The sequence below is a fragment of the Mauremys reevesii genome, linkage group 2 (assembly GCF_016161935.1).
Source record: "Mauremys reevesii isolate NIE-2019 linkage group 2, ASM1616193v1, whole genome shotgun sequence".
NCBI classification, from domain to species: domain Eukaryota; kingdom Metazoa; phylum Chordata; order Testudines; family Geoemydidae; genus Mauremys; species Mauremys reevesii.
In genome coordinates this window covers 4063479-4086228 of record NC_052624.1, presented here as the reverse complement: position 1 = coordinate 4086228, position 22750 = coordinate 4063479, and the positions used below count along the sequence as shown (strand labels likewise).

The 22750-nt window shown below is 50.9% G+C and overlaps 1 protein-coding gene across 6 annotated transcripts in view; it reads right to left on the bottom strand.

The window, feature by feature from the left end:
• Positions 1 to 22750, bottom strand: part of LOC120397620 (SREBF chaperone) — a 135651-nt gene that overhangs the window by 87667 nt on the left and 25234 nt on the right. The window contains exon 3 of one of the 6 annotated variants that reach the window (XM_039523788.1): positions 695 to 783. The exons of 4 other annotated variants lie outside the window; for them this stretch is intronic. The gene's annotated coding sequence lies outside the window, so the exon portion shown is untranslated. Of the gene's footprint in view, positions 1 to 694; positions 784 to 18371; positions 18589 to 22750 lie in introns of those variants that run through there. One more of the 6 variants, XM_039523790.1, reaches the window with a different exon arrangement.

Below are 22750 nucleotides of genomic sequence, written 5' to 3'. Positions count from 1 at the left end.
TTGCCTGAGTTTAGTGCAATAAATATAGACTGCTCAAATGTTGTTCAGGCCAAGTTTAAACGAGGTAAACTTCATGATACTCTGCACTGAACCCAGCACAACCTTCAGCTTGCTATTTGGGATCTCAATAAAATCCCTAAAAGTCTGAATTGAGGCTAGTGAATTTGAAAAGAAATCTTTCAAGGTCCCAAAAGGCAACAGCATCTTCAAGCCCTCATTACGACAGCGGAGTGGACTGTGAGCTTATTCAGAAATAGCCACCGCCTATGCTGGGTGTTTAGTCAGGCCAGATCACTGAAAACAATGATTAAAAAAAACCCCATCAGTTGGAACATAGGCCAGAAACTGAATCAAAACTGATGCAGCTGAGTTAGGGAAATTGTTTAGGACATTAAGGGTATGGCTACACTTGCAGCTGTACAGCGCTCTCTCAGCTCTCCCAGCGCTGCAGGTACTCCACCTCCCCGTGGGGATTAGCTTACAGCACTGGGAGCCGCGCTCCCAGCGCTGGGGCACTGTTTACACTGGCGCCTTGCAGCGCTGTAACTTGCTGCGCTCAGGGGGGTGTTTTTTCACACCCCTGAGCGAGAAAGTTGCAGCGCTGTAAAGCGCCAGTGTAGCCAAGGCCTAAGACAGGCAAGTTTGTGAACACATTATATCCCACAATGGACTTAATCACAGTTGACACACTCACTTTTCAAGGAGAGGTTCTCTTGATGGTTGAGGATCTGCAAGAACTAGAAAGCGCTGTGCTGGAATTCACAAGATATCCCTGACCTAAAACTTATGGACGACAACATTGAAAAGGTAAAGGCAAAGGTGCGGAAAAGTTAAATCTGTATGATTGAGGCTGCCAATGAACCTTCTGCAGCAAACATTTACCTGGTGTCAACAGTGACTCCACAAAATGATCCTTTTTTTTTAAAAATTGACTGTGTGACCCTGTCCTCTCCTGGGTTCAGGACAAACCACTACCCAAATCCGTGGCTGGTGTACAGAAACAAAGGTGGTTTTATTTGGCTCGCAGGCGTTTGTTCCCAACCAAGGTCACCCGTAGCAAATGAAGAGAACAACAGTCCTGCCTTGCTTCCCTCAGGGAGGCTCTGACAGGCTGCTAACACGCAGCTGTTCCTGCACCAAGCCAGGTCTCTGGGTGAGAGCTGGAAGTCTGGGCTCCTTCCCTTGACCAAATGAGCTGTGATCTTTCCTTTTAGCCACTCCCTCCAAACCTGACACCTACTGCAGGTGTATGGGGGGCGGGGGTGCAGCTGACTGAGCCCACCATAGGTCATTAACCCCTTCCTGGCCAGTATGGGATATGCATACCCAATCGCAGACTCAGATCCATTATGGCAAGGTAGAACTCATTCTGATAGGCCACTTAAGCAGATACAGCGGGATGAGGAAGAGGAATATGCCCCATGTCAGTGATTGCCTTAATCAGATACAAATCCCATCAAATTCCTAACAAGAGACAGGGAACATGGATGTTTAACCACCATGAATAAATTGGCTAAAAGGCCACTCAGGTGATAACTGCCTGCAAGTTTTTGGAAGGCAAACAGCAAAGAGGGAAAGTAGTTGTTTAGGCTCTTTCAAAGAGGTCTAACTAGGAGCAACGGGATAAAATCCAGCACAGGACAGTATAGTCTGAATAGGAGGGACGAGCTTCCTGACAGCAAGACCTAAGGCTACCTCGGCCTTTCCGCTCTTAGACGCACACTGGATAACCCTGCCGTTTGTGACAGGAATATGCATAGTTTTAACTGCTTTGAGAATCCAACGCAGTACACCACCACAGCTGTGCGATGTGAGCCGAGCATATAGTACAGCAAACACTCATCAACTTACTCAGCACTGGAGCAGCCTGATTTTGGAAGCTTCTTTTTTCAGACAAAGTGACAACTGAGAATCCACTGTCATTACAGTACTGACCCTGAGAAACCAAGCACAGCAATATGCAAACCTGTTTAAGTTATTGTTCTGAGTTTAAAACTGAACTCCCAATACCAACCTTTCTACAAAAGAGACCAAACGTCATTGTCTCAAATAGGGAGTTCACTAGATCGTTTACCCACTACTGCCTGTTTGGTTTGGCAAATCAGTGAAAACAGAAGCCAAGTTTACTGAAGAACAGTTGCAATCTCCCCCTTTTAGAAGAGCTACTGCCACTTTGGCTTCTCAGTCTGCTGCTTTCTGGGGACAGCTGGCATTTTTGGCATTTTAACAGACATCTAGAACTAGTCTCCTGGTACTTGATGCAGGAAAAGAAACAGTTTATTTCCCAAAGCTCAAGCATTTGCTGCTTGCCTTGCATTCTATTAAGCCAGAGATGTAGAGTCAGTCATTGTATCTGATGGGCACTGGGTGTCTAAGGCAACACTTGCTCACTGTATCACTGACCTGTTGAATCCCACATGGCTTAGAATAAACACCTCTGTTTTTCAGCCAAGAAAGGAGCAATTTAGGAGTACTGAGTATATCCTACTTAATGCACAGAACATCTTGCTCACATAAGTTACTTTTTTTGACTAAAATTAACTTCTATCAGTAAATTTTGTTACTAACATTACTAGTATTTTGTTGGGAGGGAGCATTTTCTAAACAATAGAACACTGGCTGGGGGTCGGAAGATAAGACGGTTACTCACCTGTAGTAACTGGTGTTCTTCGAGATGTGTTGCTCCTATCCATTCCATGTAGGTGTGCGCGCCGCGCGTGCACGGCTCTTCGGAACATTTTTAGCCTAGCAACTCCGGCGGGCCGGCTGGCGCCCCCTGGAGTTGGGCCGCCATGGCGGCGTATATATACCCCAGCCGGCCCGTCCGCTCCTCAGTTCCTTCTTGCCGGCTATTCCGACAGTGGGGAAGGAGGGCGGGATTGGAATGGATTGGAGCAACACATCTCGAAGAACACCAGTTACTACAGGTGAGTAACCGTCTTTTCTTCTTCGAGTGATTGCTCCTATCCATTCCATGTAGGTGATTCCCAAGCCTTACCTAGGCGGTGGGGTCGGAATGAGACGTGGCGGAGTGTAATACCGCAGAGCCGAAGGCTGCGTCGTCTCTAGACTGCTGCACCAGCGCGTAGTGGGAAGCGAAGGTATGGACTGAAGACCAGGTGGCCGCTCTACAGATGTCCTGGATGGGGACATGGGCCAGGAAAGCGGCCGATGAGGCGTGTGCCCTCGTGGAGTGGGCGGTGAGTCGGCACGGGGGAACGCGAGCAAGCTCGTAACACGTTCTGATGCAGGACGTCACCCAGGAAGAAATCCGCTGCGAGGAGACTGGCTCGCCTTTCATGCGGTCAGCTATCACCACAAACAGCTGGGACGAACGCCGAAAGGGCTTCGTGCGGTCGATGTAGAACGCGAGCGCTCGGCGGACGACGAGGGTATGCAGCTGCTGTTCCCGAGGCGAGGCATGCGGCTTCGGGAAGAAGACCGGGAGGAAGATCTCCTGGTTGAGATGGAAGGGCGACACCACCTTGGGGAGGAAGGCCGGGTGTGGTCCCCGTGAAAGACGGTATATGGGGGACCCGCCGTCAGGGCGCGGAGCTCTGAGACCCGTCTGGCGGATGTGATCGCCACGAGGAAAGCCGTCTTACAGGTAAGATGGAGGAGAGAGCAAGTAGCAAGGGGCTCGAAGGGTGGGCCCATGAGCTGGGCGAGGACCAGGTTAAGATCCCATGTCGGAGCAGGAGGCCGCACCTGCGGGTAGAGACGGTCCAACCCTTTAAGGAATCGTGACACCATCGGGTTGGAGAAGATCGAGCGACCTCCTATAGCTGGTCGAAATGCTGACAGCGCTGCCAGGTGCACTCTGAGGGACGAGATTGCAAGACCTTGACCCTTGAGGTACCAAAGGTAGTCGAGGACAGTCTGGATGGGGGCCGAGAAAGGGTTGATACCTCTCTGGTCGCACCAGAGGGCAAAGCGCTTCCACTTGGCGAGGTAAGTAGTTCGCATTGAAGGTTTCCTGCTTTCGAGCAGCACTTGCTGCACCGCTGCGGAGCAATCCCTCTCTGCGTCGGTCAACCACTCAGGAACCAAGCTGTAAGATGCAACGATTGCAGGTTCGGGTGACGAAGCCTGCCGAGGCCCTGGGTTATGAGGTCCGGCCACAGCGGAAGGGGAATGGGTTCCCGAACCGACAGGTCGAGCAGCAGGGTATACCAGTGCTGTCTCGGCCAGGCCGGAGCGACGAGTATGATGCGGGCTCTGTCTCTCCGGATCTTGAGCAATACTCGGTGGACGAGCGGAAACGGAGGAAACGCGTAGAGAAGAGGCTCTGTCCATGACAGGAGAAACGCATCTGAGAGGGAGCCTGGAGCTTGGCCTTGGAAGGAGCAGAACCTGTGGCATTTGTGGTTGGTCCGGGAAGCAAAGAGGTCTATCTGGGGAAAGCCCCACCTCTGGAAGATGGAATAAGCCACATCTGGGCGAAGGGACCACTCGTGAGAGGCGAAGGACCTGCTGAGGCGGTCGGCCAACGTGTTCTGCGCTCCCGGCAGAAAAAACGCTTCGAGGCGAATCGAGTGGGCTACGCAGAAATCCCAGAGGAGCAATGCTTCGTTGCAAAGTGGGGAGGACCGCGCTCCGCCCTGCCTGTTGACATAAAACATGGCTGTGGTGTTGTCCGTGTAGACCGCTACACAGCGGTTCTGCAGGTGAGCCCGAAAGGCGAGACAAGCTAAGCGGATCGCTCTCAGCTCTCGGACGTTGATATGGAGGGAGAGCTCCTGGGGTGACCAGAGACCCTGGGTGTGTTGGTCTCCTACGTGAGCCCCCCAGCCCAGCGCCGAGGCGTCCGTCGTCAGGATGATTGACGGGCGAGGCGGGCGGAACGGAACTCCCTTGCAGACCGTTTCTGGGTCCAGCCACCAGGTGAGCGTCTGGAGAGCGGGCTTTGCCACCGTCACCACCATGTCTAGGGGATCGCGATGAGGACGGTACACCGACGCCAGCCACATTTGGAATGGGCGAAGTCGGAGCCTGGCGTGCGCGGTCACAAATGTGGACGCTGCCATGTGACCGAGGAGGCGGAGGCAGGAGCGCACCGTTGTCGTCGGAAAGGCCTGCAGTGCCCGAATGAGGGAGGCCAACGTCTCGTGCCGAGTGCGAGGTAGGCATGCTCTGGCCAGATTGGAGTCTAGGACCGCTCCTATGAACTCCACTCTTTGCGCTGGAACTAGGAGGGACTTCTCGGTGTTGACAAGGAGGCCGAGAGATCGGAACAGATGCAGGATCTGGGTTACTTGATTCGCCACCAGCGCTTGGGAGCGGCCCCGAATCAGCCAGTCGTCGAGATATGGGTAGACGTGGATGCGACGACGGCGGAGGGCTGTGGTGACGACCGCCATGCACTTGGTGAATACCCTCGGCGCGGTGGAGAGGCCGAAGGGGAGCACTGCGAACTGGTAATGAGCTCCGTTGACCAGGAAGCGGAGGAAGCGTCTGTGGGGGGGGGTAGATTGCCACATGAAAGTAGGCATCCCTCATGTCGAGGGCAGCAAACCAGTCTCCAGGATCCAAGGAAGGGATAATGGACCCCAAGGTCACCATCCGAAACTTGAGCTTGCACAGGTATCTGTTGAGCTCCCGGAGGTCTAAGATGGGACGAAGGCCGCCTTTCGCCTTGGGGATGAGGAAGTATCTGGAATAGAATCCCCTGCCTCGCCTGCTGGGAGGCACCTCCTCGATGGCACCCACGCTCAACAGAGACTGGACCTCCTGTAAGAGGACTTGCTCGTGAGAGGGGTCCCTGAAGAGGGACAGGGAGGGTGGGTGGGAGGGAGGGGGCGAAATGAACTGTAGGCGGTAGCCGTACTGGACCGTGCTGAGGACCCAGCTGTCTGATGTTACAGATGACCACGCCTGGAGGAAGCGGGAAAGGCGATCGGAAAACAGAAGGGGTGGATCCTGATTGGAGAGAGGTGAGCGGCCCTCGGGCGTCCCATCAAAAGGCCGACTTTGGGCCCTGAGGGGCCTTGGACGATCCCTGGGTTTGGTTCCGCTGCCCGCCCGATGGTCTGCGGCGGAAGGGGGCCGAGCGCCGATTGTTAGGCGGGCGAGGTCTGTTGTATTGGAAGGGGCGATAAGGTTGCTGCCGGAAGGGACGCCTTTGGGTGGCCGGCGTGTGCATCCCTAATGTGCGGATCGCCACTCTGCCGTCCTTCAGGGTTTGAATGCGGGTATCAGTCTTTTCTGAGAATAGACCCTGCGTCTCGAAAGGAAGGTCCTGGAGCGTGTACTGGACCTCCGGCGGCAGAGTAGAGGACTGAAGCCATGCAATGCGTCGCATGGTTACCCCTGACGCTATGGTCCTGGCCCCCGAGTCCGCTGCGTCTACCGCTGCCTTAATTAAGGTACGGGAAGCTAGCTTTCCTTCCTCCAGCAGTGCCGAGAACTCCCTGCGGGAATCCTGCGGGGTGAGCTCTGCAAATTTGGCTAGGCAGCCCAAGATGTTGAATGTATATCTTGAGAGCAAGGCCATTTGGTTGGCGATACGGAGTTGGAGGCCGCCCGCTGAGTAAATTTTCCGGCCTAACAGGTCCATGCGCTTGGACTCCTTCGCCTTTGGCGCCGCGGCGGGCTGGCCGTGTCGCTCCCGGTCATTGACAGATTGGACAACTAGAGAGTCCGGAGCCGGGTGAACATACAGGTATTCGTAGCCCCTCGGGGGGACCGAGTACTTCCTCTCAACTCCGCGCGCTGTAGGCGGGACGGAGGAGGGCGACTGCCAGATAGCGGCATTGTTTTTCTGTATTGTTCGAATGAAGGGGAGCGCTACCCTCACGGGGGCGTCCTCCCCCACCACGTCCGTGATGGGGTCCTCGACCTCCTGGACTTCTTCCACGGGTAGGTTGATGGCCTTAGCTACCCTTCTGAGAAGGTCCTGGTGAGTCTTGAGGTCGATCGGCGGGGGCTCCGACGGTGCCGCCCCTGCCACCGCCTCATCGGGGGAGGAGGATGAGGAAGGACCCGGTAGCACTTCCTCCGGTGCCTGCTCCGTGTCTGCGGGAACCGCGTCATGCCCCAAGTGCGTGCCGTGATCGGCGGCCTGTGGAGTGGGGGACGGAGGTGGCCTGCTGACAGTGGCTACCGGTACCGACCGCACCGAGCCTGGCTGTCGCGGCGGGAGAGGGGGCCCCTGTTCATGTTCGGCCCAAGGGACCCAAAATCCCCATTGCTGCGGTCCATGATCTGGTGGGAGGGACCCCACCTGGAAGTCAACTGCGCTGCCCCCAGGGGAGGCGACGGAGGGCTCTCTTGATGGCCAGGGAGGAGCCGAAGCGGTGGCCGGGCAGACGTCCGGTGCCGGAGTAAAGGGTCCCCGCGGTGCCGCCGGACGGTGCCAGTCGTCACGTGGTCTGGCCGGCGAACAGGACCTGCGCGTGTCGCGGTGCCGGGAGCTCGACTTTCGGCCCCGGGAGCTCGACCGGCGGCCCCGGGAGCTCGACCGGCGGCCCCGGGATCTCGACCGGCGGCCCCGGGATCTCGACCGGCGGCGTCGGGATGCGGATCTGGACCGCGTGCGGCGGCGCCTGGAGCGACTACGCGACTCTCGACGCCTCTCGCGGTGCCTGGAGCTGGACCTGTTACGGTGCCGGCGACCGGTACCGCGACTGGGAGCGGTACCGGGACTGCGACCGGCGAGGAGACGGGGAGCGTCGTCGTGACGTGGATCGTCGTGCCCGGTGCTGCGGAGAGCGGTGCCGTGGCGAAGCAGGACGCGACCTGGCGGCGGTGCTGCGATCGGCTCGGGCGCCGGGGGCGAAGTCGCGGAAGTGGCTTCCCAATAGACTTGAGAGTCCGCACCGGTGGCACCGGCCGCTGAGCGCTTGCATCAGCGGTAAGTTCGATTAAATGTCTTGCCGTCACGAACGCCTCGGGCGTGGACGGCAGCCTCAGCTCCTCGTCGGTGGGCACCGGGGAGCTGGGCGGTGCCGGACTCGACGGGCCTTGCGGCGCCGGAGTCGACGGCACGGTGCACGTTTTGTGCACAGCCTCAGCCTGCACCGTTACAGTCGGAGGCGGCTGGGCTAACGGTCTCTTTTGCTTATCCGAGACCGTCTTCGGCACTTTGCGCTTCTTTCCCGGGGAGACGGAGCGGTGCCGGGTCTTCGGTGCCGGGTGCCGCGCTGCATCCTCGGCACCGGGGCGGCTGGGTGCGGTCGGCGCGCTGCTAGTCGAGGCAGTCTTTGGCGCCGCCGGTGCTGGTGCCGGAGGTTGGAGGGCCGACTCCATGAGGAGTTGCTTCAACCGTGAGTCCCGCTCCTTCCTCGTGCGAGGCTTGAAAGCGACGCAGATGGGGCACTTGTCCGACCGGTGAGCCTCTCCAAGACAGCGGAGGCAGGCGTCGTGCGGGTCACTCACCGGCATAGACCGCTGGCAAGCCGCGCAGGGCTTGAAACCCGCCGGTCCGGGCATAAGCCCGCACCGGGGCGGAAGAAGAGGGCTAACCCCTCTAACTCCCTAATGAGTAATATAACACTAACTATAGAACTATTAACAAAATTTAACAACTACGATAACTATATACACTAACTAACGGAGAACGCTAAGCTGTGGAGGACAGGAGAGCACTCCACTGTTCCTACTAGCCGTCACGGGCGGAAAGAAGGAACTGAGGAGCGGACGGGCCGGCTGTGGTATATATACGCCGCCATGGCGGCGCCACTCCAGGGGGCGCCAGCCGGCCCGCCGGAGTTGCTAGGCTAAAAATGTTCCAAAGAGCCGTGCACGCGCGGCGCGCACACCTACATGGAATGGATAGGAGCAATCACTCGAAGAAGAACTGGGCTTTACTTTCACCTCCACCAGATTCACTTCATGACCTTGAGTAAGTCATGTCATTTCTCTGTGCCTCTGCTTTCTCTGCTTGTTAAATTCAGGTAATACTATCCTCACAGACAGAAACTTATATTTATTAATTCTTGAAAATTTGAAGTCTTCAGACAGAAGGAGCTAGAGAAGTACTTTACAATAAACGCCAGCCCACCAACCAGTAGTCTGGCTTAAAAAATTTACAGGACACTAGATAAATTATAAAAGATTGGGAGGGGGGGAGTGGGAGGAAGAGAGATTTGTCAGTCTCACTCTGCTCCAATTCTTGAACGTGTTAGGAGCAGATGCATTAGAACCATCAGTGTGCAGACTCAAGACACTGCTGCATCAGTTCACATTCACAAAGTTGTCTTCACAACTATAATGGCTAGACTTCTTTAAAAGACCACAAGCTTTGAGTCTAAAATTATTCTGGACTCAGAACCCACTTATTCAGAGAAACCAGGTTTCAGAGTAGCAGCTGTGTTAGTTTGTATCCACAAAGGTAATATAAAGGTAATAATTGGAGATATACTAATCTCCTAGAACTGGAAGGGACCTCGAAAGGTCATTGAGTCCAGCCCCCTGCCTTCACTAGCAGGACCAATTTTTGCCCCAGATCCCTAAGTGGCCTCCTCAAGGATTGAACTCACAACCCTGGGTTTAACAGGCCAATGCTCAAACCACTGAGCTATCCCTCCCCCCATCCCTCCAAAAAAGAACAGGAGTACTTGTGGCACCTTAGAGACTAACAAATTTATTTCAGCATAAGCTTTTGTGGGCTACAGTGTTCCATTCTATGCATCCGAAGAAGTGGGCTGTAGCCCACGAAAGCTTATGCTGAAATAAATTTGTTAGTCTCTAAGGTGCCACAAGTACTCCTGTTCTTTTTATTCAGAGAATGTTTCCTACTCTCCACTAACAAAATGATTTGTCAAGTCTTGCATAACCAATCCAACAAAAACAAAAGGTTACATGCAAATAGAAATGCCACTAAAGCATTCTGTCATAAGCTCATAAAACAGTATTTTGCATTTCTGGCACCTTGCATCCAAGGATCTCAGGGCACTTTCCAGACATGTAATGAAACTACCACCTTACCCATGTGAGGTACTCCTTCCATTTTACTAACTGTAAAAATGGTGGTACGCTGAAGTAAGACAACGTGCCCTAGAATGGGGGATCCCAAACTGTGGTATGTGAACCACCATACATAAGCTTCATGCTCCATCCATTTACTTCACAGCAGTTTTGTTGTGTTTTTTTTTGTTTTTTTTTTAAAGCAATGACGATTGGGACCCACAGCCCTAGCACACACAAAGCACATAACACAGCCAGGAACAGAAGCCAGGTTTGGGCTTTTTAAGCTCCTCAAGATAGTCAGATAAAAAGGTGCTTAAACAATAATTCTGTACATCTTTTATCCATTCCTTTCTTAAGCGCAGAGCATTATTACTGTTAGAGGATTACAAAAATTCCATTACATGCCTCAAGTGTGATTTAAATTAAGATCCTTTTCTCTCGCTGCAATTTCAATGCTTTATTAACTACCAAGTATCAGAGGGGTAGCCGTGTTAGTCTGGTTCTGTAGAAGCAGCAAAGAATCCAGAAGTGGGTATTCACCCACAAAAGCTCATGCTGCAAAACGTCTGTTAATCTATAAGGTGCCACAGGATTCTTTGCTGCTTCTTATTAACTACCAATCCTTACACCCAGCAAACAATAGTTAATGTAACAATGTAAGAGCCCTGAGGGTGGGACTAAGATTAGCAGTACCTGTAAACTGCCTAAAGACAGCCCCACATTATATTTTCCCACCCAGCTATTAAGAAATGATGGTGCAACACAACATTACTCCACTATTGCTTGAGAAACATTTCTCATAGCAGTCTTGCTACACAGTCTACCAAAGACGTTGTGCTGCGCCTGTGGCCTCACCACAAAGTGCCAATCCAATGCTGTAACAGCTTCACAGAAAATGGAGAATTCAGGTTATAACCAGTTCATGCTACAAATAGGATGGAAGATTTGAACAAGCTGGAGCCAGAAACTACACTGTCACCTCAGCCTGGTCTCCCCTCTCCCAGGTACAGTAAGAGAAGGCGATAGCTCTTCTGAACCACTGCAGAGTAATACAGCACAGCAAGCCACATCACCTGAAGGGAAGCAAAGCTTGACTGCAAAAACATAAGCAAGTTTTACACTGGTGAACTGCGCTCTTTGGACAGCCGGGGAGATATTCTTCACTGCTGCTTGTTGGTGAATAGAAGCTAGCTTCCCCATTAGTGTGCCTCACTCCTAAGGATGGACCTTCCCTAGGGAAGAGAGCTGAATCTCTGTGGGACATTCTGCTACTGGTTTCTCTAGGGCAGTGGTCTCCAACCTTTTTGGCTGGCGGGCGCCAGCCAAAGGACCACTGCAGCGGTGGAGCACCCGCCGAAATGCTGCAAATTGCCTCTCGATGACGTCGCTTGCCGTCGACAAGCGACGTCATCAAGAGGCGTCCCCGCCGAAATTCGGGAGCAACGCCTCTCGATGACGTCACTTGTCGGCGGCAAGCGGCGTCATCGAGAGGCGTCCCCGCCGAAATTCGGGGGCGACACCTCTCGATGACGTCACTTGTCGGCGGCAAGCGGCGTCATCGAGAGGCGTCCCCGCCGAAATTCGGGAGCGATGCCTCTCGATGACATCACTTGGCGGCAAGCGGCGTCATCGAGAGGCGTCCCCGGCGAAATTCGGGGGCGACGCCTCTCGATGACGTCACTTGTCGGCGACAAGCGGCGTCATCGAGAGGCATCCCCGCCGAAATGCCGCAGCGGCATTTCAGCAGGTGCTCTCCTGGGGGCCAGGATGCAGGTGCATTAAGATGGCGCCCGCGGGCACCGTGTTGGGGACCCCTGCTCTAGGGAGAGCATCTTTCAGTCAGCTCTGCCATCTAGTATGGTTACTGAAGTCTCCTGGGCTGTCAAGAGAGCACAGTTCACTACTGTAGGATTTACTTTACCACAAAGGTTTGAGACGGAAGGTGATGGTCCCTATCCCAGGACTTTTCACCCCTTCCTTCCATATGCAGGAAGTGAAATATGAACACAGCCAATAGGATGAGAGCTACTGGATAGTTTGACTTATGTGTACAAAGTTTAATGAAGAGTATGTAACAGTGACAGACCCTTCGTACTGAATAAGGCTATGTCTATACTTAGACTGCTTAGCGGCGCAGCTGCAGTGCTTCAGTGTGAACACTTGCTACACCCCCGTCACTGCAGTTAATCCAACTCCCTGAGAGTCGGTAGCAAAGCTAATGGAGGAATTCTTCAGTCAATCTAGTATTGTCTACACTGGAGGTTTGGTCAGCTTAACTATGTCACTGAATGACGTAACTGGGTCAACCTAACTTTTTAGTGTAAACCTGGCCTAAGTCTTGCACTGTAAAATACCTTTCTCCCATTTCCACATATTTTAAGTAAACCATCAGGCTTGCAACACTTCCCAAGCACAGAAGAGGAACAAGCTATTTCTTTTGGCCATAAACCCACCCGACTGAGAAAAGCCATGACTAGACAGACCAACACCAAAGTGTGGCTCAGCAGGCAAGGAAGTACACCCTGTTGCTCTGCAGCATTTCAGATGCCTGATGTGACTTGTACACTCTAGTTTGGCTATCTTTACTCTTGGGATTATCAAGACCATGGCTAACAGTTTCCAAGTTCTTGCAATGTCAGATTGACCAGGTAGGGAAGCAAGAGATTCCACATTTACTCAAAGAATTTCTCCTTGAGGGAGGTAACAGTTGCTGGATGACTCTTCTGCACACATAAGCCTGGTCTACACTAGGCGTTTAAATCGGTTTTAGGAGCGTAAAACCGATTTAACGCCACAACCGTCCACACTAGGAGGCACCTTATATCGATTTTAATGGCTCTTTAAATCGGTTTCTGTACTCCTCCCCGACGAGAGGAGTAGCGCTAATATCGGGATTAACATATCGTAATAGGGTTAGTGTGGCCGCAAATCGACGGTATTGGCCTCCGGGCGGTATCCCACAGTGCACCACTGACCGCTCTGGACAGCATTCTCAACTCGGATGCACTGGCCAGGTAGACAGGAAAAACCCCGCGAACTTTTGAAATTCATTTCCTGCTTCCCCAGCGTGGAGAGCTCATCATCACAGGTGACCACGCACAGCTCATCAGCACAGTTAACAATGCAGTCTCCTGAGAATCGAAAAAGAGCCCCAGCATGGACCGCTCGGGAGGTACTGGATCTGATCGCTATATGGGGAGAGGATTCAGTGTTAACAGAACTGCGTTCCAAAAGACGAAATGAAAAAGTATTTGAAAGAATTTCTAAGGCTATGACGGATAAAGGCCACAGCAGGGACTCAGTGCAGTGCAGAGTGAAAGTTAAGGAGCTCAGACAAGCCTACCAGAAAACCAAAGAAGCAAACGGAAGGTCCGGGGCAGGTCGAAAAACATGCCGCTTCTATGCTGAGCTGCATGCAATTTTAGGGGGCTGCGCCATAAGTACCCCACCCCTGACCATGGATTCCGAGGTGGGGGTTGTAATCTCTGCCATGTCTGAGGATTATGCAGGCGGGAAGATGAAGATGAAGAAGAGGAGGAAGACCTAGCAGAGAGCACACAGCACTCCGTGACCCCCAGCAGCCAGGAGCTTTTTATCACCCTGACGGAATTACCCTGCTCCCAGCCCTCACAAGCAACTATCCCAGACAATGACGCCATGGAAGGGAGCTCTGGTGAGTGTACCTTTGTAAATAGCAAACACTGTTTTTTAAGCAAGCGTTTTTTAATGATTGATTTGCCCTGAGGACTTGGGATGCGGTCGCAGACAGTATAGTTACTTAGAAAAGTTTGTTAACATGTCCGGGGATTGAGAGGAAATCCTCCAGGGACATCTCGATGAAGCGCTCCTGTAGGTACTCCAGAAGCCTTTGCAGAAGGTTTCTGGGCAAGGCATCCTTGTTCCGCCCACCATGGTAGGACACTTTACCACGCCATGCATGTAGCAAGTAATCAGGTATCATTGCGTGGCAAAGCATAGCAGCGTATGGTCCCGGTGACTGCTGGCATTCAAGAAGCATCCGTTCTTTATCTTGTTGTGTTATCCTCAGCAAAGTGATATCGTTCAGGATAACCTGGTTAAAAATCAGGAATTTAAGTAAGGGGGGTGGCCATTTTTCTAATGGGTTCGTGGACTGCAAGCTTAAAAAAAAACCTTTCCTGCACGTAGCGAAGCGGGGAGGAGGGTGGTGTGAATTGCCGATGACCTTTTCTGTGTTTGGTCACCGGCGATCTTCCCCAAGCTACCAGACACGCAGTGGGTGGGGGGGTGGGAAGGTTGTTGATTAGCAGGGAGCTAGCGTGGTATTAGCCATGCGTTGGGGGGGGAGGGGTAAATCACTACAGAAGCCGAAAGACAGTGGCTTACCATGGCTGCATGCAAGCTGAATTCTGATGCCTGGACCTGTGTCTGTGAGATCTGTAACTCCAGAGCTGCAAGCACTCACTATTAAGATGAAAAATGCGACCTTGTAGGGAAATCACATGTGCTAGGTGAATAGTGCTGTTCACTGTGAAAGAGTATAACCATTGTTCTGTAAAATGTATCTTTCTAAATATTTATCTCCCTCATGCAGCTGCAAATTTTTCAACCATCCCTCCTCCATCCCAAAGGCTAGCACAGATAAGGCGGAGGAAAAAGAAGACGCAAGATGAGATGTTCTCGGATATTATGGAAGTTACACGCAGTGAAAGAGCTCATCTGAATGAGTGGAAGGACGTGGTATCAAATTACAGGAAAGAGGCCAGTGAACGTGAGGACAGGAGGGATGAACGTGAGGACAGGAGGGACAACCGAGATGAGAGGTGGCGGCAGGAAGATCAGCGGTGGCGGGATGCAACTCTGGGGCTGCTGCGTGATCAAACTGACGTGCTCCGGCGTCTGGTGGAGCTTCAGGAACAGCAGCAGGATCACAGAGTGCCGCTGCAGCCCCTGTGTAACCACCCTCAACCCTCACCATGTTCCATATCCTCCTCACCCAGACGTGTAAGAACGCGTGGGGGGAGGCTCCGTGCACCCGCCCACTCCACCCCCGTGGACAGCCCAACCAGAAGGCTGTCGTTAATGTGAAATGTTTTTAATGGTCTTCTCCATCCTTCCTATCCTCCTCCCAAACCACACTTACTTCTCTCCCTCTTTTTATAATGAATTAATAAAGAATTCATGATTTTTAAACAAGAGTGACTTTATTTGCATAAGTAAGCTGTACTCGAAGGGGGAGGGAGAGTTGCTTTCAGGGAATGAGTCAGTCAAGGGGGGGTGGGTGTTCATCAACAAACACAGCAGTCACACTGTACCCTGGCCATTGATGAAGCTCCTTTTCAAAGCTTCTCTGATGCGCACCGCTTCCTGGTGTGCTCTTCTAATCTCCCTGGTGTCTGGCTGCGCGTAATCAGCGGCCAGGTGATTTGCCTCAGCCTCCCACCCCGCCATAAAGGTCTCCCCCTTACTCTCACAGAGATTGTGGAGAATACAGCAAGCAGTAATAACATAGGGGACATTAGTTTGGCTGAGGTCTGAGCGAGTCAGTAATGTGCGCCAGCGAGCCTTTAAACGGCCAAATGCACATTCCACCACCATTCTGCACTTGCTCAGCCTGTAATTGAACAGATCCTGACCACTGTCCAGGCTGCCTGTGTATGGCTTCATGAGCCATGGCATCAAGGGGTAGGCTGGGTCCCCCAGGATAACGACAGGCATTTCAACATCCCCAACTGTTATTTTCTGGTCTGGGAAGTAATTCCCTTGCTGCAGCCGCGTTTAAACAGAGTAGTGCTTCTGAATACGCGGCGTCATGAACCCTCCTGGCCATCCACGTGGATGTTTGTGAAACGTCCTTGTGATCCACCAGTGCTTGCAGCACCATTGAAAAGTACCCCTTCCGGTTTACGTACTGGGTGCCCTGGTGCTGCGGTGCCAAGATAGGGATATGGGTTCCATCTATCGCCCCCCCACAGTTAGGGAATCCCAGTGCAGCAAAGCCATCCACTATGGCCTGCACGTTTCCCAGAGTCACAACCTTTCGTAGCAGCAGCTTAGTGATTGCTTTGGCTACTTGCATCACAGCAGCCCCCACAGTAGATTTTCCAACTCCAAATTGATTCCCGACTGACCGGTAGCTGTCTGGCGTTGCAAGCTTCCACAGGGCTATCGCCACTCGCTTCTCTACTGTGAGGGCTGCTCTCATCTTGGTATTATGGCGTTTCAGGGCAGGGGCAAGCAAGTCACAAAGTTCCATGAAAGTGCCCTTACGCATGCGAAAGTTTCGCAGCCACTGGGAATCGTCCCACACCTGCAACACAATGAGGTCCCACCAGTCAGTGCTTGTTTCCCAGGCCCAAAATCGGCATTCAATGGATAGAATCTGCCCCATTACCATCAGGATCTCCAAAGCGCCGGGGCCCGCAGTTTGAGAGAATTCTGTGTCTACGTCCTCATCACTGTCATCGCCGCGCTGCCGTATCCGCCTCCTCCTAGCCTCGGTTCGAAGGTCCTGGTTCAGCATATACTGCACGAGAGTGCGCGAGGTGTTTAAAACATCCACGATTGCGGTATTGAGCTGAGCAGGGTCCATGCTTGCTGTGCTATGGCGTCTGCACAGTTCACCAAGCAAAAAAGGCGCGAAACGGTTGTCTGCCGCTTTCAGGGAGGGAGGGGTGAGGCTGTACCCAGAACCACCCGCAAAAATGATTTTTGCCCCATCAGGCACTGGGATCTCAACCCGGAAATGCGAAGGGGCGAGGGAGGCTGCGGGAACTATGGGATAGCTATGGGATAGCTACCCACAGTGCAACGCTTCCGAAATCGACGCTAGCCTCGGACCGTGGACGCACACCACCGATTTAATGTGTTTAGTGTGGCCGCGCACAATCGATTTTATACAATCTGTTTTACTAAACCGGTTTAAGTAAATTCGGAATAATCCCGTAGTGTAGACGTACCCATAGATTCATAGATTCTAGGACTGGAAGGGACCTCGAGAGGTCATCTAGTCCAGTCCCCTGCCCTCATGGCAGGACCAAATACTGTCTAGACCATTCCTGATAGACATTTATCTAACCTACTCTTAAATATCTCCAGAGATGGAGATTCCACAACCTCCTTAGGCAATTTATTCCAGTGTTTAACCACCCTGATAGTTAGGACCTTTTTCCTAATGTCCAACCTAAACCTTCCTTGCTGCAGTTTAAGCCCATTGCTTCTTGTTCTATCCTTAGAGGCTAAGGTGAACAAATTTTCTCCCTCCTCCTGATGACACCCTTTTAGATACCTGAAAACTGCTATCATGTCCCCTCTCAGTCTTCTCTTTTCCAAACTAAACAAACCCAATTCTTTCAGCCTTCCTTCATAGGTCATGTTCTCAAGACATATACCACCACTCCTCACTGAGCAGCAATATTGTATATTCTACACTTCTTCCTTTCACCCTGAAAATCACTTTATGGACTCCATATATAAAAGGCATCCCTTCACCACTGAAATACAGCCGCTCTGGGCATCGATGGGTGCAGTTAGGTACACTGGCGCACCGCAAGCTCAGTAGTAGAGGCAGAGGGTATATTTTACTAAAGACATGAGTGGGGGAAAAAAAAACATCCTGTGATTTGTTTTTTTTTTTAAACCAACGCAGTTTTAAGGTCCCACATGAAAGAGCCCCATGCAGCAAACGTCATAGAACTCTGATTATCTATGTCTAAAGGAAGACAAATTGAATCAACCCTGCTGGGATTTGATCCCAAGGATTCCAGACAGCATTTCAAACCTGATGCTTTGGTCACTAAACCTTTCCCTCTGGACAATTTCTTGTGAACACAAGGTTGAGGCAGATTTAAAAAAAAAAAAAGTTGAACCTAAATTCAGTTTTCAAAAAACTTCATTGTAGCTACCTTTTCCATAATGTCACAAAAAATTGAAGAATAATTTAAGTATTCCTCTGCAGTCTTAGCGGCACATACCAGAGTACTGGGCTAGTAAGACAGTGAAAATAAGTACTAGATATTCATTGTTCAAGCTTAGAGAAAAGCAGTTAATAACCAGCACTGATTTTTTTAAAGAAGTAATTTCACTTGATCTTACTGTTTTTAGAAACATAGCTAAGCGATTCTGCTTTAAATATGATTTTTAACTTGCCAACATCTATTTAAAGCACCAAGTATGGGGGATACAAGATTGGAGTTGAGTGCATCCGACAATGATGAATAGACACATCATGCTACACGGCTGACTATTAGAATCCCCACTGGAGCGTAAAATGTATCCTAAATATATTCAGTGTCTGCATGTACTGTAGAGCAGATAGACAGAGCCCTGACATCCCCGTTCTACTTTGCATGACAGAAACACATGCTTCCATTAGGACCAGCCCTCAGTTTAGAAGCAGAATATGCTGGGACCTCTGCTGGCGTAGTTCCCTATGTACCGGTATGCTCTGCCTCCATACAATGTCAGAAAAAGGAGGGACTCACCAAAAAAAATGCAGATCTGTTCAGGTTCTTCCACTTCTCTCCCCCTTTGCCCAATATGAAGCAGAAAAAGCTGGCTAGCATTCCCTTCCAATGCAGCTCTGCAGGTTAAACAGGGCACATGGACTATCCGAGGGAATTCACCTTCCTAATGCTACATTTTCTTGCAGTGTATTTACCAGACCGATAATCTTCCCAGCAGCGTCCATCCCCAGAGATCAGCTGGGGACAGACTACAGAATAACTTCTACTTTCAAAGTCATTTCAAAACAAGAGGCAATAACAGGACTGATCCTGTTTGAGGCTGGATGAAACATCCTATTTCAAAACTCTGCTGTCACATGGGAATCACAGGTGCCAAAAGCTCAGTCTCCAGGCAAAGAAGGCTAGGTAAACAGACAGCCATTACAGGGCAGAGGGCATTCCTTACAGAATTTGACGTGCATCTCTACATACTGTACAGACACAAACTTGCTGTCACGGCATAGGAGGACACCACAATCCTCCACTGTACCCCAAGAGAGACACAGCATCTGCAAGTGGCACCGCTAGCACCAGGGTCTACCACCTGAACTCTAGTCTTCACTGAGCAGCCAAGGGTCTCTGCAGAAGTGGCTGCTGTACAAGTTATCTGAAACTCAGTTCACAATGAAGATACTGATGAAAATGAATTCCACCACATTCTGCTACCAACTACAGGAGACACACAGGAGGTCTCTGGACCCTAGATCTGATACACACCTGGGAGCAGGTGTCTCAGAATGCTGGCCTTGGGTCTATACAAGAGGCCACTACACAAATTGCTCAGCTGATCCGTAACCTGGAGCTGCTAGACATTATAGCCTCTCTTCCCCACTTACCAAAGCAGATCCATGGAGGAGCACAGACAGCAGTTGCAGTAGGAGCTCTCCTCTCCCAGCCTGAAAGACGCTCCAATAGCAGCGACAATAAGAAAGAGGGGAAATGAAAGAGGAACCCATAGGACCCAACCTTCCAATCCCCCAATAAAAAAAGTCTCCTGACTGAACTGACATTTTGACATCTGCTCCAACGGGGGCTGGTGGGTGGGAAGTGGAGCCATTTCTCTACAGAGAGGTTCAGAGATGAAAAATCAAGTATGTGCTGAGGACATTAATCTCCCTTCATGAGCCTGCTAGACAGTCAGCTCCATAACACCATGCTGCTGTTCTCTGCTTCTGTTCCCATGGCGAGAACAGTGTGCTTTGTGCAGTGCAGATACACAAAGGCCAAGTGAAACAGAACATTTCCTGTGGGAAAATCACAACCCAAGCACTGACCCTTCGGGGGCTGGTGTCCTGTGTGGGTGAATACTGACTCAGCTCTTTGGACATTTTGGAGCCTTGCTTCTGAATCTGTCCTGTGCAGAGTATTCTGTGTAGTAGAGTGTTCCCTTTAACATCCCCTGCCACAGAGGTTCATATCTAACAAATTCATTTCAGGTTCCATTCCCACCTACCCACGGCAAACAACATCAGCCATGTGATCAACTCAGTACCTAGGTTTGAACTGGGCCCCTTCCCATGTTCTCATCACACGAGATACACATCACAACTACCGGAACCAGACCACGCCTTTCCAATGCAAAACATATCACTAACTCTGAACACATCATCAACCAAGCCAGCTCCCTGGCCCCCTATCGCACTGCACATCAAATTAAGGCTTTAACTGTTAGAGTCTTGAAGATAAGAACGGCGAGCTGCCACTACCTATATATCTGACCTGATCTTCTTTCATGTGGTTCACCAATAAACAGCAACCACTTCCAACAAACATCAGCTACTTCTTGCTTATCCTTTTCCCAGTATGTCTCCACAGCTTTTCCCACCATGCCTCTTGGGCTTTGAATTGCTCCCCAAGCCATTTCCCTCAGCTCATTCAAATCCCTCTAAAAATAAACTCACTTCTGCCATGAAGGTGTAAATAAGAAACAAAAAGTTAAGGGAGCATACCATTAAGATGCATGTCTCAGTGGGTAGTCACTCTTGATGCCACCCTTTTCTATCCTCTCCCTTCGTCTATAACACTCAGTCAAGTCTTGGGATGTATTAGACTGCAAGCTGTTAGGGGGGGAGGGATAGCTCAGTGGTTTGAGCATTGGCCTGCTAAACCCAGGGTTGTGAGTTCAATCCTTGAGGGGGCCACTTAAGGGGGCAAAAAAGGTTCTAGTAGTGTGGGGGCAGGCTGGACTCTATGACAAGGTTCCTTTTTCCAGTTTCTGGGAGTTCTGTATAGTATCTCTTTATTAATTGAAGTATGGACCATAGCTTTGCTTGTTTTGCAAGGCACCTACCACATCTTGGGGAAATAATGATCAGTATCAAAATAGCCAGGATTTGAGAACACAAACAAGAAAAGTAAGCTGGCTTCACAAAGGCTTTAAAAGAAGAGAATAGAGCTGCTGAAACAAGCAACCTCCATCTTACAAACAGGCTTAATTATCTCAGTAACAATCTAAAGTGCCGATTCCTTTATGGTAGCACAAGACAAGCGCCAGCCCTCATTCTGGAGACATCCCATGGTCCTCTACTCCACAAGAGAAGAGAATTAAGTTGAAATTTGTCCAGGACAAATTAGTTAAGTATAGTAATTACATTGGTTCTCATTTGCCAGAATGTCCCTTTGTACTTTCAGTTGGACTAGATGTTCTTTGCTTCTTGTCATAAAATGGCATATAACGCTACTCTGACTGGTATGGATGACATGAACACACATTCACGCATGCCCTGAAATCCACATATTCTGGATGAAAGACAGTAAAGAAAGGCCTGGTCTACACTAGGCGTTTAAACCGGTTTTAGGAGCTTAAAACCGATTTAACGCCACAACCGTCCACACTAGGAGGCACCATATATCGATTTTAAAGGCTCTTTAAACCGGTTTCTGTACTCCTCCCTAACGAGAGGAGTAACGCTAGTATCGGTATTAACATATCGGATTAGGGTTGGTGTGGACGCTGATCGACGGTATTGGCCTCCGGGAGCTATCCCACAGTGCACCACTGACCGCTCTGGACAGCAATCTGAGCTCGGATGCAGTGGCCAGGTAGACAGGAAAAGCCCCGCGAACTTTTGAATATTTCCTGTTTGCCCAGCGTGGAGCTCCAATCAGCACGGGTGGCGATGCAGTTAAAAATCAAAATAAAGAAAGAGCTCCCGCATGGACCATGCGGATGTGATCGCTGTAAGGGCAGGCAAATCTGTTCTATCAGCGCTCCGTTACAGAAGACGAAATTCAAAATCATTTTTAAAAAATCTCCAGACAGACGCCATAGCAGGGGCTCAGCGCACTGCTGCGTGACAAACGTAACGGAAAGCCCAAGAATCAAATGGACGCTCATGGACTGGAGGACTCAAGCTATCCCACAGTTCCTGCAGTCTCCGAAAGTATTTGCATTCTTGGCTGAGCTCCAAATGCTTCTAGGGTCAAACACAGTGTCCGCGGTGGGTCAGGGCATAGCTCGGCAATTTACACACCCCCCTACCCACCCCAGAAGTGAAAGGGAAAACAATCCTCTCTTGACTCTAACATGTCACCCTATCTTTACTGAATGCTGCAGATAGACCCGATGCTGCAGCACTCAACACCAACATCCTTGCTTCGCCCCGCCATGGGTGGCTGATGGTGCAATAAGACTGGTACCCGTCCTCATCATCAGCCTATTGGCAAAAGGGGCAGTGCAAAAGGACTGGTAACCATGATGACCAGCATCTGTTAGGTCGATCAAGGGTGCCTGGTCCTAATTTTTCATGGTAGATGGTGCAGTATGGCTGATAACCATCATCGTCATAGAAACAGGGGGCTGAGCTCCATCAGCCCCCACCCTTCATGTGTAAAGAAAAGATTCAAGTGCCCCTGAACTAGCAGAGGGATGCTGGGCTCCTCTCCTACACACTCCTTACTGTCCTGTCTGGACTATCATAGCAGCTGGAGGCTGCCTTCCACTCATATCTCACTAACAAATCACTGTGTCTTATTCCTGCATTCTTTATTACTTCATCACACAAGTGGGGACAATGCTATAGTAGCCCAGGAAGGCTGAGGGAAGAACGGAATCAACAGGTGGGGTTGTTGCAGGAGCACCCAATGTGAATAGAATACAGCTCATAATTTCTGCAGGATCTGACACAGAGCAGCTGTGCTCTCTGGTTCTCTGATACAGTGGTTCTCTAGTACACTTGCCCATATTCTAGACAGGACTAGGGGACTTGCCCATATTCTAGGGGACTTGCCCATATTCTAGGCAGGACTGATTCTATTTTTAGATACCAAAGGAGGGATTGACTCAGGAGTCATTCCCAATTTTAACTTTGCCCCTGGCTAAGAGCAGCCAGGGCACTTATGACAGCAGCAAATGGAAC